At 35.4% G+C, this 17,809-nt stretch overlaps 1 long non-coding RNA gene across 1 annotated transcript in view; it reads right to left on the minus strand.

Moving 5' to 3' along the window:
• LOC140611898 (uncharacterized) overlaps positions 1-17,809 on the minus strand; it is a 128,907-nt gene that overhangs the window by 21,514 nt on the left and 89,584 nt on the right. The window lies entirely within an intron of this gene.

Here is a 17,809-nt window from a genome sequence, read left to right on the forward strand (position 1 = left end):
GACTTCCAGATACCCAGTGGATGTCACTGAATGCAAAGTTGAGAAAATACGCACATCAGTGAATCATTTCATAGTATTCTACCAAAGAGAGTGAGAAGATGTAAATAACATTAAAATGCAGCAAAGCAATTAAGAAGTGAGGGATCTTGTGTATTTATCAGCTTTTATTTTAATGTAATTTATTAAATTTTAAGTTTATATTAATTGTTAATAATGGCTGTGTTTAAAAATCAGGTTCCCCAAATTCTTGAAAATTTAACAATCTGCTCTGCCAACTTCATTCTAGTCAACTCCAGAATGCTACTGGATAGAATAAAGACAAAGAGAAACATACAAACTCAACAGCTGTAGGAATAATAACTTTGATGTAGTGGCGATGGGATGAGGGAGAAACATCTCTAAATATTTGAGAGACTTCATGTGAGAAAAGAATTGTCCTGATTCTGAGTCTAGGGATTTGTTATGCAATCAACGATGCCATTTAAGAGAGATTATCTTCTATGTAATACAAAAACCAACTAAGAAAATTTAATTCTCACTAATTAAACGTGGACAACTGATTTCTGAGCTTAGAAGCAGTCACTACTATACTTCCAACAAGAGAAAAACTGAACAAATTGGAAATCAATAACTTCTGTTGAATATATCATAGAACCATGTTCCCATGATAAACCACCACCTCCAAATCTAAAAAGATGGGAGAATCCAGAGAGTCATAAGAAGATCTGTTTCCTGGACCAGAAACTGCTTGAGCCCTACTGGTAGATAATTAACTGATAATTTTGTGGCTAAAAATGGAAGAAACTACTGAAGGCCACAATCTCAGAAGGACTCCCACACTTTTGTGGGGCTTTCTTTCATGAATTCCCTATTTTCATGCAAATAAAATAAGAGAAAATCCCCTATGTCTTTGGCAGGGAGTGGGTAATATGGAATAGTAATATCGTGGAAGACTAATTTTGTAGAATATACCCAGAGTTTTCTCCATCACAAAAGCCTGGTCTCCAGGGAAAAGACCAAAGCCTATTCCAGCTGTGGGGAAAGTATCCTCACACTACAGCTCAATATAGCTTTTTTATTTCACTTAAGGGGGGCAGATGGGAGAGTTATATGACTGCAGAAATATTTACAGTCTGGACTCAGACCCATTAAAAGTCTGAGATTTAACCATAAGATCATAGATCCTACTTCTGGACAATGCATCTTCTCATCAGTAGGACTTCAGTATAATAACTGCTAAAAGGTGGAGCCCCTCAGTGGCTCAGTTGGGTCTGACTTCAGCTCAGGTATGATCTTGGGATCCTGGAATCAATCAGTCATGTTGACTCTGCTCAGTGGGGAGTCTGCTTTTCCCTCCTCCTCTGCCCTGCCCCCTGTTCATGTTCTCTCTTTCTCTCTCTATCAAATAAATAAATAAAATCTTAAAAAGAAAAGTGCTAAAAGGCACAGCCTGTTCCTATGGACAAACACTAAGAGAAGCCCAAAGTCAAAAGGAAAGTGAAAAACAAGGACACTAAAAAAATGGGAAGCATATAGCAACCACAGCTACAGCAAACATTTGAAAAAGCCAAGTATCTAGGTATATTAACATACTGCCTTGCACTAAAGTCGAGTTTAATTATTTTCCTACAATCTGATACAACATATCTAGTTTTTAACCAAAAATTAGAAAATACGTCAAAAAGAAACAAAAACCAGTCTGAATAGACAAAGCAAGCATCAGAACCAGACTAAGATGTGACATAGATGTTAGAATTACCAGACAAAAAGTTTAAAATACCTATGATTGATATGTTAAAGGCTCTAATGCTCATCAACCACATGCCATGACAAATGGGTAACATAAACACAAACATATAAAGATGCAGAAGAAAATGCTAGAAATCTATAAAACTCTGCAACAGAATAAAAGTTTGAATTTTTATGAGCTCATTGATACTGGGCATGGCCAATGAAAAACTCAATTAGCTTGATGAAACTCCTAAAATGAAATGCAATGAAGAAAAAAAAAAAGCCACTAGTACATCCAATGCCTGTTGGACTGCACCCAAAGTTGTAGCAGACACTTTAAATCCAACAATATTGAAAAAATAATTTTACATCATGACCAAATGAGATTTATTCCAGAAATGGAAGGCTGGTTCAACATTGTGAACTTAATGTAATCCAGCACATTAACAAGTTAAAGTAGGAAAAAAAAAACATATAATATCAATGCAGAAAAAGCATTTAACAAAATGCAACATCTGCTCAAAATAAAAACTCTCAGCAAATTATAAGTAGGTGGTAACTTCCTAAATTTGATAACAAATTTACAAAAACTTGCAAATAACTTTATGCATAATAAAGAGAAACTGCTGTCCCCCAGAGACAAGGAAGAAGAAAAAGATTTCCCTTTCATCACTTATTCAACATCATACTGAAGGTGCAAAATGACAAGAAAAAGAAAGAAGATATACAGATTGAAAGAAATACATGAAACTTAAAAAATAATAGGTGGCATGATTATCTATGTAGGAAATTCCAAATAACTGACAAAAAAATTGATACGACTAATGGCAAGCTCACATGAAACAAGGTTAATATAAAACACCAAATGCAATGAAACGCCGGGACACCTGCACCCCGATGTTTCTAGCAGCAATGGCCACTATAGCCAAACTGTGGAAGGAGCCTCGGTGTCCAACGAAAGATGAATGGATAAAGAAGATGTGGTTTATGTATACAATGGAATATTACTCAGCCATTAGAAATGACAAATACCCACCATTTGCTTCAACGTGGATGGAACTGGAGGGTATTATGCTGAGTGAAGTAAGTCAGTCGGAGAAGGACAAACATTATATGTTCTCATTCATTTGGGGAATATAAATAATAGTGAAAGGGAAAATAAGGGAAGGGAGAAGAAATGTGTGGGAAATATCAGAAAGGGAGACAGAACGTAAAGACTGCTAACTCTGGGAAACGAACTAGGGGTGGTAGAAGGGGAGGAGGGCGGGGGGTGGGAGTGAATGGGTGACGGGCACTGGGTGTTATTCTGTATGTTAGTAAATTGAACACCAATAAAAAAAAAATAAAAAAAATAAAACACCAAATGATTTCCTATGCAAACAACAACAATTGGAACTTGAAATCTTAAAACAATGCCACTTATAATAGCACTAAGAAAAACAAAATATTTAAGTATAAATCTACAAGATATGTAAAACCACCCTTGACCCTTGAACAATGCATGGGTTAGGGGAACCAAACCCTGCACAGTCAAGATTCTGCTAACAAATTTTCACTGCCCCAAAAGGTCAGTACTAATAGCCTACTTTTGGTTAGATAGATAACATAAACAGTTGATTAACATATATTTTGTATATAATGTGTGTTATAGGCTCTATTCTTACAACAAAGTAAGCTAGAGAAAAGAAAATGTTATTAAGAAAATCATAAGAAAGAGAAAATACATTTACAGTATTGTACTGTACTTACTGATAATCCTCATTTTATGTCATCTGTTTACAATATGAATTGTCTGTCAGTACCTACATCAATATTGTCTTATATGATACAAAACATTGTAGATGTTATATGTATTACTAACACTAGACATCAAAAATAAAAAGTTAATGTGAAAAAAATTCATATTTATTTACAAAATAAATAAACCTTTTCTAATATATTTATTGAAAAAAAATTTGTATATAAGTAGATCCACAAAGCTCAAACTACTGTTGTTTAAGGATCAATTGCATATATAAGGAAAAAGTAAAAAAATCTAATAAAGATAAAACTTAAACTTATTTATACAAATAGAGAGAATTTCCATGTTTATGGATTGAAAGATCTAACACTGGCAAGAAGTCACTTATTTCCAAACTAATATAGGTTCATGTAAGTCCAATTAAAATTTCAGTAAGATACCTATAGATGTTGGCAGACTGGTTCTACAGTTTATAAGGAAAGTCAAAAGACCTAAAACACCCAACACAGTATGGAAGAACAAAGTTGGAGAACTCTCATAGCCTGATTTCAAGACTTACTTAAAAACTATTGTGATCAACACAGCTTTTTACTGGAGAAAAAACAGACACATATTTCAATGGAATACAATAGAAGCCCATGTAAATATTATCAATTCAACTTTGACAAGAGAGTAAAGGCAATTCAATGGAAAATGGATATTCTTTTCAACAAATGGTGATAAAAAAATGAACATCAATGCAAAAAAATGAATATGCACACTGATATTATAATTTTCAAAAAATAACTCAAAATGGATCAAAGGCCCAATCATAAAATGCAAAATTATAAGTTTCCTAAAGAAAAACGGGTAAAAAACCCTGTATAATTCAGGTTTGGTGATACATCACATGAGGAAAACATGAAAGATAAATTGATATTTTTAAGTTTATTAAACTAAAATCTTTTGCTCTGTAAATAATTCCATTAAAGGGATCCCTGGGTGGCACAGCAGTTTGGTGCGGGCCTTTGGCCCCAGGGCATGATCCTGGAGACCCGGGATCGAATCCCACGTCAGGCTCCCAGTGCATGGAGCCTGCTTCTCCCTCTGCCTATGTCTCTGCCTCTCTCTCTCTCTCTCTCTGTTACTATCATAAATAAATAAAAATTAAAAAAAATAATTCCATTAAAGACAAGACATATATTGAAAAACTAAATTTGCCAAAGATATGTCTGAGTAAACACATATATTGAAAATATATTTAAAAATCTATATATACACAAATATTTTAAAACCATAGGAATTTTCAAAAAATTAAAATAGACAAAATCTGAGCAAACACCTCACCAGAGAAGATACGGATGACAAATAAGTATAGGCAATTATATTCAACATTTTTTGTCATGAGAGAAAATCAAATTAAAACAAAGAGACAATTATTAAAGTGGTTGATATCCAAATACCTCCCAATATCAAATTCTCAATCAAATTGAGAATGCAGAGCAAGAGGGGTACTGGGTGGCATCTGCCTTTGGCTGAGGTCATGATCCCAGGGTCCTAGGATCGAGTCCTGCATCAGGCTCCCCGCGGGAAGCCTGCTTCTCCCTCTGCCTCTCCTTTTGTCTCTCATGAATAAATAAATAAAATCTTTTTAAAAAATGAGAAAGAGAGAATGCAGAGCAAGAGATATCTCTTTCACTGCCAGTGTAAATGCAAAATGGCACCTGAACTTTGGAAAATAATTTGCAGTTTCTTACAAAGCTAAAAATTACTTTATTATATGATCCAGCAACTCTACTCCTATGTATTTAACTAACTGATTTTTAAATTTATATTCACATAAAAAGTAGTACCCAAATGTTTATAGATTAGCTTATAATCAACAAAACCTGGAAGCAATCAAGATGTTTTTCAGTAAGTGAATTGTTAACAAACTAGTACATTTGTACAATGTATTTTTATTGTATGTTGAGATATTATTCTTATTGCACAATGAATTATCATTCAGGAATAAATAATGAGCTATCAAGCTGTAAAACTATATGGATAAATCTTAAATGACTATTGCTAAGTAAAATAAGCCGGTCTGGAAAGCCTACAAATCAAATGATTCCAACTATAATCTGTAAACAGAAAACTATAGATCCCAGAAAAACAGTGATAGCTAGTTGCTGGGAGTAGGATTTATATAGGTGAAATGAGGAATTTTATTATTTTTTAATTTTTATTTTTTTTGTTTTATTTAAATCCAAGTTAGTTAACATATAGTGTATTATTAATTTTAGGGTAGAATTTGGTGATTCATCAGTAGCATAAAACACTCAGTGTTCATTATATCAAGCGCTCTCTTTAATGCCCATCACCCAGTTACCCCATCCCCAACCCACCGCCCATCCAGCAACCCTCAGTGTGTTCTATATAGTTAAAAATCTTTTATGGTATGTCTCGCTCTCTATTTTTATCCTATTTTATGTTTCCTTCCCTTCCCTTATGTTCACCAGTTTTGTTTCTTAAATTCCACATGGGAGTGAAATCATATGGTATTTGTCTCTCTGACTGATTTTCTTCATTTAGCATAATACCCTCTAGTTCCATTCACATCATTGCAAATAACAAGATTTCATACACATAGCCAACAGACACACAAAAAATGCCCAACATCACTCATCATCAGGGAAATATGAATCAAATAACACCCCACACCTGTCAGAATGGCTAAAATTAACAACTCAGGAAACAATAGATGTTGGAGAAGATGTGGAGAAAGGGGAACCCTCTTAAACTGTAGGAATAGAAACTGGTGCAGCCACTCTGGGAAACAGTATGGAGGTTCCTCAAAAAGTTAAAAATAGAGCTACGCTATGGCCCAGCAATTACAGTGCTGGGTATTTATTCAGGGGATTCAAAAATACTGATTTGAAGGAGCACCTGCACCCAATGTTTAGAGCAACAATGTCCACAATAGCCAAACCATGGAAAGGGCACAGATGTCCATCAATGAATGAATGGGTAAAGAAGAGGTGGTGTGATGGAATGTTACTCGGCCATCAAAAAAAATGGGGGGGAGGGGGCTGGGTGGCTCAGCGGTTTAGCGCCTGCCTTTGGCCCAGGGCACGGTCCTGGAGTCCCGGGATCGAGTCCCACGGGCTCCCGGCGTGGAGCCTGCTTCTCCCTCCTCCTGTGTCTCTGCCTCTCTCTCTCTCTCTCTCTCTCTCTCTCTCTCTCTATGTCTATCATAAATAAATAAATAAATCTTTAAAAAAAATAGAAATGGGGAATTTTAAAGAAACAAGTCTGTCAGATAGAGTATAACACATTTTTCAAAAGCCACAAGGATTTACAATGCAAAGAGTGGAACTTGATATATGATTTCTCACACATCACCTAGAAATAGGGGATTCCAGAATGGAATTCAGAATATGACAAAATAATCTAACTATATTACTACAAATACATGAAACAATCTCACCTAATTGAGCAGCAGGGAGTAGAAGAGCTGATCTAAGTAACTTTGGAAATGTGTGGCGTCTATACAATTAAAGGCAAAGAAATGGAATATAAGCATTACACTCTAGCTGGTAAAATTTGTTTTTGTTTTTTCTCATGGGAGGTTAACAATTTTGACACTGCTATGCAAGTATACTGGAATTCAATGATCAGGAAAATGGATGGAAGGAGGTCAGAGCTGTATTTCTCATTGCTGGAGTAAAATTTACACATAAATGCCAGAGGTTAGAATAATCTATGTGGTCATGGATCAATATCACATCAATATGAACTCCCTTTTAGCTTACTATAGATGTAAACGGTTCCATATAGAAATATTTAAAAACATGTTTTTTGTACATGAGCCATAAAATAAACACATATTTTCTTGTTCTGTCAGCTAAGCGGGCCCAGTAGCAATGAACATATCAAATACATACGTCTTGGTTTCAAGCACCATTCTTCCATAAAAGGAAGCAGGGCTCCTTTTAAAAGCAGGCAATCTACGACAGGGCCAAGGAACATACAAGGTGAGCCTGGAGCAATTTGGACTGCTGAAGAGTAAGGAAGTGTTAAACCCACATACACACAATGATGTAGATATGCCAAAGAAACAAATGAACAAAATGGAAATGTACCCAATGATGAAATACTTTGAGCAACAATATAATACTAAATACGCATTGTGTTACCCAGAGGATAAAATAAATATCCATGAGTTCATATAGATATAAATAAATAATTGAGTAAATGAGTAAATGAAGGACATTAGAAAAATTTCCCACACAGAATTCCAAATAATACATATTATATTCAACCTTCAAAGAGTTTGACTATAATTCCTGACTCTGGAAGTCTTAGCAACTTCCTTCCACCGAATATAGCATGGTGGGGTGGGGCAAGAGAAAGAATCACTTTAAGTGGATGACAAATGCCACTGTGCCCAGTGATCAAGATTAACATGAACAGTGATATGTCATGTCAATGGAAGGTATGCTTGATATGATGTGATGAAAATGACATTTACTTCTATGGTCTTCTATTAAAAATCATATAATCCTTTTCTAACCATAAGATAAATGTCAAACAAATCCCAATTGAGGGACATTCTACAAAATGTCTTACCAGTCCTCTTCAAAGCTAAGGTCATCCAAAAGAAGGAAAGTCTGAAAATGACCATGGCCAAGAGGAGCCTAAAGAGACACGACAATAAGGTATGATGTAGTGGTCTGTATAAGATCCTGGCACAGCAAAAGGACATCAGGATATTGACAAATGAAATTTAAAAACATAAAAACTATGGACTTTTGTTAATAATATTTTAATATTATTTCATTAATTGTAACAGCTGGAATCTATTCATGTAAGATATTCACGGTGGGAGATACTGAGTGCTCAATATGTGGGAAGTGTCTGTATTAGCTTCGCAATTTTTCCGTAAATTTAAAATGATTCTAAAATAAAAATGTGTAAAAAAGAGAACACTGTATTATACTCTTCAGTTCTCTAACAGAAAATATTCAAGTAGAGCCTAGATGATTGTAGGTTGGGCAATTTCCTGAAATCAATGCAAACTTAGGCTAATTTCCTCATATAAAATGCTTTTATTGTATTATAAAGTAAGGTCTGCCTTTCACATACCTGAGGCTCAGCACAGTTTATTTGACTCAGTGTATAAAATGCTGACAAAGTCTCTATTCTTGCCTCCTAGGAACTCACAATATAGAAAAATAAGACATTTAATGAAGTTTTATTCACACTTTTAGAGTCGTAATAAGGGCATACTAAGGTTCCAGTAGAAGCAGAGATCAGAGAAGCTAGCTGAGTACAGGGTCCATGAAGGACTTTTTTTTTTTTTTTTTGGTTTCCAAAGTCAGTTCCCTTTATTAAATACTGATTTTTCACAGACCAGAAATAAAAAATAAAAGTAGAAATAGGCCCCCGTTAGGAGCTATGGCCTGCACTCACCTGACCCCTGCTGCAGCAACCTGAACAGGAGAAGCAGCAGTCACGTCCCTAAGGTCGCAGGAGCAGGCCCAGGATTCCACCCTGCACTGCGTTGCCCCACCCAATCTCTCCCCAAGTTATCAAGAGCCATTCTTGGGAAGCAGTAGAGAGGAGGACACCTCCCCTCCTGCCCCAGTGAGGTGCATGTCACCAGGAGAGATTATCAGGATGGCACAAAATCCAAGGACTACATTTCATGAGAAACTGGTACCAAAATCCAAGGACTACATTTCATGAGAAACATGGGTGGAGAGACTGCAGGTTGTGACAGGGCAAGCCCAAGGAGAGAGAATTTTCCTCCTCTCTACTCATATTCTGAAGGAATATGTTGGGGTCAACCTGCAGTGGGCTCTGTCTATTAAATAACTTGCACTTAACCCCTTTATTCAAATTGATCTACTCTTTAACTGTGTGAGTTAACTCTTCCTGTTTGCTAGTAAAAATTACTTGTGTTCGAAAAGTTGTCATAAACATCAAAATTAGTATTTCTCCCTGTTCTGCTTTGATGCAATTGTTTAGCATGAACATTTTAGGGTAGAGTTTGACTAACATCTGGATATTATTGCAAATCTGCCTTCGGGGATGCATTTCAGAATGGCTGCTGCAAAGAATAAACATATAACTTCTCTCGTTTGAAAGAACACACTAGATTTGGGGTTTTTTCCTAAAGAGAGAGAAAAAAAAAGTCAAAGCACAATGGAATTAGGCAGATGTCACTCATTCATTAAACATAGTCTCAACCATTTTTTGTAAAAACAAAGGAATGTGGAAAGTTGTCTTTCATACGTATATCTCATATCCTTTGAAAACTCTTAAAGTAACAGTGCATTTGTGCATAGATGTTTTAAAAATCTTTCAGGCATTGATTTCAGATTATGTGCACAGAATGTTAAAAACTTTAAGAAAGTCCTTGAACAATAACTGAAAGACCAGCTGCTGATTTTGTAATCCAGAAAGGTTTACAGAGACAATAGGTTCTCATCACACATGCTTGCTTCCCATCACTTTTCTGCCTGTGTTCAAATAAATGTTTGATGCATAGCTCTTTTTCTAATTGTAATTTCTTCATTAAGTTAATAGAGACGAGCACTGTGGATGTGCATCTCATGGTGTGAAGAAAATATCACCCACCACGTAACACATCCCCTACTGAGGTGATTAAATTAACAGAACTGTAATTAAATGAACAGGAACTGTTGGCTTCAGAGGCTCTCTCTAGCACAGTATTTCATAAAGTGATTACAGGCCCTTTTAAGCAGAGATGTTAAATAGCCTTAGTATTGAATAAACTTTACAAATAAAAGTTATTTTGTTAAAGTTTATTTACATAGTGGTAACTGCTATTGAAAACTTCTTAGAAGAAATCTAAAGATTTTACTAGAAAATAAGCCATGCTCAGTAGCGTCAAAGACAAGCACTTTTACATCAGGAGTAGTGGCACTATGCACTGTGTACAATATTTTGGGGTTTTTGAATATTTGACAATAAATGCACCAAGACACTTGTCTTTCACAGTTTTGCAAAATACTGCGTTTTCCTATACAATTCTTTTTTTTAAGATTTTATTTATTTATTCATGAGAGACACAGAGAGAGAGAGAGAGGCAGAGACACAGACAGAGAGAGAAGCAAGCTCTATGCAGGAAGCCCAATGTGGGACTCGATCCTGGAACTCCAGGATCCTGCTCTGGGCCAAAGGCAGGAGCTAAACCGCTGAGCTACCCAGGCTGCCCTACAATTCTTTTTGATAACAATTTATTGGCAGGGGGAGTTTATAGAGTTGTATATATGGGAGTTAAAAAATTTATAGAACTGAATAAGTCATAATCTTTCCAGGAAAGACAATACATGTGTTCATTGATTGAAAGTATGGATTATTGTAAAAAAATCTGGGTTCAAATATTGGCTCTGATAATGTTTTTACTATGTGTACACTCACAGAGAATCTTTTCTGCTGAAGACTCACTTGAGCTAACCTTTGATGAACAACCCCCCCACCCGCACCCCCAGTGAGTATTCTAAGAGGAACAACCCTGTCTGTGGTGGCCTAGATCTTCAGTCAGATTCAAATGTGTCCCCTAATTATTCCACACCAATGGGAATAAGTTTCCACTTTTGCATCTATTGCCTCCCCCAGGCCTTCTCAAGTTGTGGTAGGCTATTGAATGCATTTCATTTGCCACTCTTCAATGGGGCAAACTGTGGTAAATTACTTTAACTATCTGAACCTTGTGTTTTCTATATGGACAATTGGAGAACAGTTGTGTCCTAATTTGTGTACCCCCCAAGAAAATCTTAAAGTGGATTTTTTGGTCAGTTTTATTTAGAAGATCCTAAGAAGTGAGGGAGGGAGTAAGGAGAGTGGAGTAAGGAATAGAAAGCAACCAATAGAAAATGTTATAAGCAGAGCGTGTCTGATTTCATAAGATCTCTTTGTAAGAAACTCCCATTGGAAAAAAGAAAGGGATGGGGGAGAGAGGGAGGAAGAGAGAAAGATAAAGAAGGAAGGAAGGAACGAACGAACGAACGAACGAAAGAACAAACTTGCATTGGGCCTTCCAGAATCCTCCATTTGTGGAATGGGAAGCTGGACCTTTATCTGCTAGATTTGCCACTCTTGTTTAAATCCCACTAAGCTGAAAGACGTTTAGTACGTGTCAAAGGCAGAAACTATCTATGTGCCTCTGAGTTCCCATGAACTGCCCACTGTAGCATCTGGGATGGTAATTCAGGCCCTAGAAACAATTGTTCAGTGCCTCCAGTTTAAAGGATTATTTTGAGGATTAGATGTAAAAAATCCATTACGGTATTTAGAAGAGTCTTGGGGACATGGAGCCATCATGCAATAAGTGGTCTTCTTATTAGTGTCGTTTTTATTGTCACTATAATGATGCTCATTTTTATTATTCTGGGATGAACCACATGCTTTGAGACAGTTTATTACTTATCTACTTATTCTTGCACATAAATTAAACATAAAAGACCTTCAATCTGCTAGTTTATAACCTATCTCACATATAGACTGTGCAAGATGTGAAGGCATGGATAGAGGTAATATCACTGTCTTATCTCCTTGCTAATGGTCATTAAAAAAAAACAACTATCTTCCTTTAATTCCCACTTCTAATTGGCTATGGTAATCGCTTGCATTAAATTAGTCTCATTAAGTTGGAATAGCATCATATATTCTGTTTGTCAAAACACTTATATGAAGCCCTCTTTTCACTGAATAAAGGGCTCCTTTCCTCCCCACCCCCTGGTCTCCCTTTTCCTATCCCTCTCCCTCCCCACCTCCTGCACCTGCTAAGTGCCATCTTGTGGAATTCCTAACTACACTATCATCAGGTCAGTGCTGTTCTCTGCATTCTTACCTTCTCTACTTTCAGCCTTGTGCTGGATCAATTTTCCTTTTTCCCTGTCACCGAGTACAACCTCAGTGGCATGTTCCTTTAATTATGTTATTCTTCCTCTACCTTCTTTCTTCTTTTAATATCTTTCATTCAACTCTATTCCACATGTGCAAGGTACAGAGTCTTATCTATCAGCTATGGAAGACTCAATCTCTCCTTCCTTTTATTCTTTTCCTGTTTTTTTTTTTTTTTGAACAAGTAGCAGATTGATGATCTTTTTTTCAAATATGCATGTGTAAAATATAGCAAAGAAAGATTTTAAAAAGACAATTATTACTAAGCTTATGTGTTTCTCCATTAATGGGTGAGAGTTCTTTACTTGCATGTATTTATTTCACTCTTCTTGTTCTATTTTTTAGGTCTCATTGCATTTATTTTTTCCTTTGTGTATTTTTATGTTTATTGATATGTGACTCATACAAAACAAAATATTCAAACCTAAAGTATATAATTTGATAGATTTGTATTTTACATTCATATTAACACAATTCTGAGTAAGATACAGAACATTTCTCTTATATTTTGATAATTTTTAAAAACTGGGATATAATAAAATAAATTACTATGTAATATATAAATATTATATGTTTCAACTCAAGATTCTAATGAAATCTCAACCATTTAAAAAATTATCCAGAAATTATGCTCTAGATTAAAGTTTTTCATATTACATGTCCATTTAATTTTAACCTGACTTCAAACATTAGCAGTCATTTATACATTTTGTATAATGTTTTCATTTCAGATTCTAGGAATGGGAAAATACCTTTTACAAGTTATTTTCACTGTAAATACTCAATACTGTTTTAAATACACCAATTCCAATCTCTTTGCAATGAATATTTATTCACAGATTAATTGTAAAATTTAATTAAACTAGAATTTAATTGATTAGAAAATTTTAAATTTTTGTCCTTTTTCTGGAGACTAGAAATGATTTCCAGTTATTACATGTTGCACAAATAATCTTGCTAGCTCCCATATAAGCTGATCTTTCTAAAATTCCTATCTACTCTCATTTTTAACACTTGGAAGTTTTATTGCTACTTCATTGCTCACAGAATTAAAAATTCCATTCTTGGCATTGAATCCGAGATAAATTTTGGTCCAGCCCTCCAATTAGACTTTTTGTCTTCTCTTATCTGATTCAAACAAATGCACCTAACTTTTCAACTAAAATAGATATTGTGTAATTTTCAGTATATCCTATGTTTTCTTCTTTACATAAGTGTATATTTCATTTACTACTCCTCTGTCCCAAAATGCACCTCTGTCTCTCTTTCCCCTCACCTCTTTTTCTCTCTCACATCACTTTTTTTCATCCCTTTTTTTTCCTGCCTTAATGTAAGATCCAGTCTAAAGGGTAAATTGTCTGTAAAGCCATCTTTAGAAAACTCCGTCTGCCATTTTTGTCTGAGTACCATGTCCTATGCCACCTGTCTCAGCCGCACATGTCCAATAGTGTTTTAGTAAATTATTTACCTGTCATATTCAAAAAGCATATGAGACAACTCTGGGGAGGTACAGTGTCCTGTGCATCAGCATATCCCCAGATGTTGGAATGCAGTCTGTTGGCTGAACAAAAGAACAAATGAATACTTCTTTAGGCATTAGTGACTTAGGCTCACATTCCCCAGTGTTATTTTTCTTGGCAGAATTTTCTACATGGAATGTGTCTCTTTCTTGATTTCCCATGTAATTTTGAACAAAATGTGTATCTAGCCATGAAATTGTTTGTGACAAAAAAAAAATCCCTCATCTAAAGTGGGTCATAATAAAAGTCCGTATTTTAAGGATGAGAGAAACAGATTGGAGCTGCAGTATTTCTCGCAAAGCATTCACTTCTGCACTTGTTTTCTAAGTATCTGAATTAATACAAAATGTCCCAAATGATAGGAGATTAGGTTCTGTACATTAGCTAATCCTTTGTGAAGTAACAGCATGCCCAAATGTCGTTTAGTTCAAATCAAAGACCTCAGACAGTTGGTGAAATACAGCAGAAGGAAATCTTCTTTGATATGCTAATGATTCAATGTGTTATTCATGAAGTACTGCTCACCCTGGACACTAGTATCAACTTTAGTAGAGAAAACAGTTATTATACTTTGTTTCATTTAATTTCCATTGTTTACTTGAAAAGTGAATATAAATGAAGAGAATGCTAACCTTTGTTTTTGGAAAACCAAATCTCCAGGGAAACAATAGGTCTTTTTAAAAATTTCTTAGACCCGTTTCAGATTTCTAAAGAATATATCACTGTTCATAGAAGTATGTATCGTTTTCTCCTACATACTAGCCAATTTTGTTGGATGAATTAGTTCAATTCTATGCTGTAGACCAAATTCTAACAACAGGTACAATTTATTGAACACCTTCCACATTTGGTGTTTTGTGTGGATTATCTCCATCCAATAATAAGACTTCTTAGAAAACAGATATTCAGAGTTTACACAAATTCCTTATAGTCACACACATGAAAATGTGTGTAGAAAGGTTCTAAATTCATGTTAATCTTGTTCTAATGGCCACGCGCTTAACAATATCATTGTATTAGTTGGGAGAGGCTAACTTTCACTGTAGAATCAAACAACTGCTAATCTTAGTAACACAGCATAAGGAAAATTTTTATCTTGCTCATGTTCCATGTCCCTTGTTGGTGAACAGAGGGATTCCTGTATCACCACAGCAGTGGAAAGAGAATATGGTAAAATGCACCCTGGTCCTTCAAGTTCTGGCATGTTAGGAGCACATTTTTATTTACATGGCATTGACCAAAGCAATTCCCATGATTGCCACAAACTCTAAAGAGTGCTGGAGAGTTCAATTTCTCCATTAGGCTGGGGAACAGAGCTGTAAATATTTGGTAAACAGTATTGATGACTGCTACCAGTTATGTCCCAAATGCTTTCAGAAACTTATTGTATTGATAGCATAAATAGTTCAACAGCCAATAGTTCTTTTAAACTTGACAGAAATGAAACATCTGATAAGAAATAGGATGTGAAAGAAAAAGTGTGTATGATATATATTTCCTATACTTCCTACTAAATGTCTTTGACTACTCTGTTACAGTTTTCCTATTTACCCCTTTTTTTCGTTTCCCCCTCCTTTAGAGGTGGAAATTATTTTTTATTCTATGTTCTCTGCATCCCAAATAACGCTGAAATGTACCAATACATTAGCTGTTCTGAAGTTCTGCTTATTCATTTTGCTCTGATACACATAACCTTCAAAGTGTCTCATTCATATTATGACTGGTTTGAGGGAGGACTGATTTTTGTCGGTGTGACACTAGAACCCTAGTATGTGACTGGTCGTGCTTTTCAAAATCCTATTCCCCTGTGGTTTGCAAGAAGAGAAGCTCATATGGAATATGGAAGATGGAAGTGAAGAAGAGGAAATATTCTTGAATGTTCTTCTGAATTACACACAGCTCTCTACTCACTGCTCCATGAGCTCTTGGCATAGTTGAGGCAAATTTGACTAAAGCTCACCCATACTCCACTTTGCTGTCACAACTGGTTCCCATGAGGACCCGCTGGTACTCTCCTGTACTCTCTGGCTTTTCCACCTGCATTGATGTTTGGAGCTGGAATGTTAGTGATATTTCTCTGGTAATTCTACCTACACTTTGCAAATTTCTGCCACAGTCCCTCCCATATTCCTGTGAAACCCTTACTCCCTCATCAGACACCTGTAATGAGTACTTTCCAGACCAACCACAACTTGGTACACTGGCAACTCCCCAGCCTAGCTTGCATGGTCTTCCATACTCAGGAATTACTATATAAGAGATTTTTCCTTTTGCTTCTCTCTATATACTTACACTCAGAATGGAATATATACTGTACAAGAATCATATCTTCCTCCACTTTACATCACAGTTCTGGTTCTTGAATGCCTGCCTGGTGTTTTGCTTCATCTCTATTTCTATGTATAGGAGTCTTACTAATTTTTCATGAGCTATTTTAAATGCTACCTCATTCTTGATATTTCCATAATCAATTCAAAGAGAGGTAATGGCTCTCTTTAGATATTCATAAGGCATTCCACATACTTTCTTCATCTTTGCATTATCACAGTAACCTTGTAATAAAAATAGGGACTGGGATTCAATATATCCTATTTTAATTCTTTTGCTTTTCAAGCTTGGTTTTGTTGGGCTAAGATTTAGGTAGTTGATGTTACAGTGAATTGGAGCTCAATAAATGATGAAAAAATGGAAATAATAGGATAATTTTTACACTATTTGTCACTTATAGGATTTATCCCTAACAAAAAATGTATTGAGTTGTCAACAGTAGCAATTAACTCTACAAGAATAGGAAACAAACATTAAACACATTTATCATTCATCTCTAGCCTGACGGTATCGGACTATGCTTTGTGCCTGTACTCCCAAAATATAGAACTTGATGCTTCAAATCTCTTGCATGTCATGCAGACACTTTAAATTCAAACGGTCCATAATGAACCAGAGATTGGTCCTACTCCAGCATTACTTATTTTACTAAGGAGCAGCAACATACATAGCTGTAAAATCCAGTCATACAAGAGAATATGCCTTTGTATCTTTTTTTCCTGTCACTATATGTGCCATTCCAATAGCTAATGACTTTCAAAATTTTAACTTTACCTTTTAATTTTTTTCTTGAAGCAGTCCATTTTCCCCCACCCATAGTAGAGACACCCTAGTTCCTCTACGAATACCACAATAGTTTCATTTTTTCCCTATATCTATCCTTACCTCCTTCCAACACATTCTTCAACAAATTAGATCTTATGAAAATACAAATTTAATCAGGCCTGATATCTATAGATGACTTTTCAGTTTTATTAAGTGGAAATCTGAATTGGTATCATGAGCTTCCAGTTTCTTTATGATTTTTGCTTTTCTGAATTTACCTGATCTCTTGTCAGCTTTGCTTGTTTCCCTTTCTCTACTGGAATTAAATATTATTATTATTTTAAGGAAAAACATTATTTACTTCAGCATCTAAGCATTGCTTTCACCATGTTATGAATATCCAGAGATCTTCAACACTGATTTTATGTGTTCACCAAATAATATCCAAATTAGCAAAAATGTTGTCTTCACTGCAATTTATTTCAGGACAGCTAACTTTGACTACCTGTCTCCTCCTGAGTCATAGCTCTATTTTTGACAGATGTACACATGAAGCATTTTGTATTTCTCTTTTCACAGCAATATAATGATTGAATTATAAGAATCTGCATTCTGGAATATACTGCATATACTCTGAGGAGAAACCTTTGCAGTCTCATTCATCACTATAGCTCTCCTGATGAGCATGCTTTCTTCATTTGGTGGGCAGTCACTATATGTGTGCAGAGCACATGCTGAAAGTCAGTGCACCTGGTTGTATTTGAATACGTAAATTGTTTTTTTCTTTTCCAGGCATTTCTAAAGCAGACTAGAATTTGACCCTAGTCAA

Source organism: Canis lupus, chromosome 1, assembly GCF_048164855.1.
Source record: "Canis lupus baileyi chromosome 1, mCanLup2.hap1, whole genome shotgun sequence".
Classification (NCBI taxonomy): Eukaryota; Metazoa; Chordata; class Mammalia; order Carnivora; family Canidae; genus Canis; species Canis lupus.